This window comes from Monopterus albus, unplaced genomic scaffold, assembly GCF_001952655.1.
Source record: "Monopterus albus unplaced genomic scaffold, M_albus_1.0 scaffold12.1, whole genome shotgun sequence".
Taxonomy (NCBI): Eukaryota; Metazoa; Chordata; class Actinopteri; order Synbranchiformes; family Synbranchidae; genus Monopterus; species Monopterus albus.
The window spans coordinates 39,385-40,649 of record NW_018127892.1 but is presented as its reverse complement, the minus strand read 5'-3'; positions in this window follow the sequence as shown (position 1 = coordinate 40,649).

Below are 1,265 nucleotides of genomic sequence, written 5' to 3'. Positions count from 1 at the left end.
ATTATTTACACAAGCAGGAATAAAGCCATCAACTGAACCCCTGCCTGTGTCTGTGTTTATCCACATGGAAAAATCTATAACCCCCTCATGTATTCTTGCCATAGAAAGGCTGCATTTACCCTGATATTTGAACATCATTCTTTTCAAACGCTGTTTACATTTTTAGGGCAAATTTAGTTCATAGCACACCAACCATGAATAGTTTGGGTTGAATTAGTCTTTTTGTGTTTATACATTAACAGTTTAATCAATTTCTGGATACTCAATAATTTAAAGGTGGTTTGTTTAGTGGGTTGTTTAGATAACTGGCCTAAATCATTCAGAATCAAATTTTTAGTTCGTATGCATGGGAATTAGTAAATAAAATCCTATATACAGTAGCCTGTATGTCTATAAAAATCTTTTATGGACTACATCTATAGGTTTATAGGCATAAGACGCTTTATTTCATAAACGTATATAACACCTGGTTTAGTCTGGTATTTTCAGGTACGGCTATTTATTTTAAGACCAATTAGTTGATGGATGTCATAAAGGCATTATCATGGGCGCTTACGTCCCCCTTGTGGTGCCAATGTGCAACTACATCTGTCTAACGGTGTCTAACATTACTAACCATATGGACTTGACGCAGTGTATATTTAGTCATGACTGGATTAGTCTACCGAGGCCCCACTGAACAGACACAATCAAACATTTTTACCCCATATTATCCAGCTTAATGATTTTTTAAAGTAGCTAATTAAAACGTGCTGCAGCTGATATGTTTAATTCTTTTCACTTCAAAAATCAATAGTTTGGCCTTGTTAACTGGGCGGCTTGAAACATCTTTTCTATTAATTTTTTGAGTCGTCCTTTAGCGATTGCCAGTTTGGTTAGCCTGTCACTGAGCCTGTACTTGGTTAGATTCTGTTTATGCTTTTTATTTCTGACAGTAAAGAAGTAGCCCACTCTGCCATTACAGCCACATAACATTCTGATCTACAGTGCCTTGCGAAAGTATTCGGCCCCCTTGAACTTTGCGACCTTTTGCCACATTTCAGGCTTCAAACATAAAGATATAAAACTGTAATTTTTTGTGAAGAATCAACAACAAGTGGGACACAATCATGAAGTGGAACAAAATTTATTGGATATTTCAAACTTTTTTAACAAATAAAAAACTGAAAAATTGGGCGTGCAAAATTATTCAGCCCCCTTAAGTTAATACTTTGTAGCGCCACCTTTTGCTGCGATTACAGCTGTAAGTCGCTTGGGGTATGTCT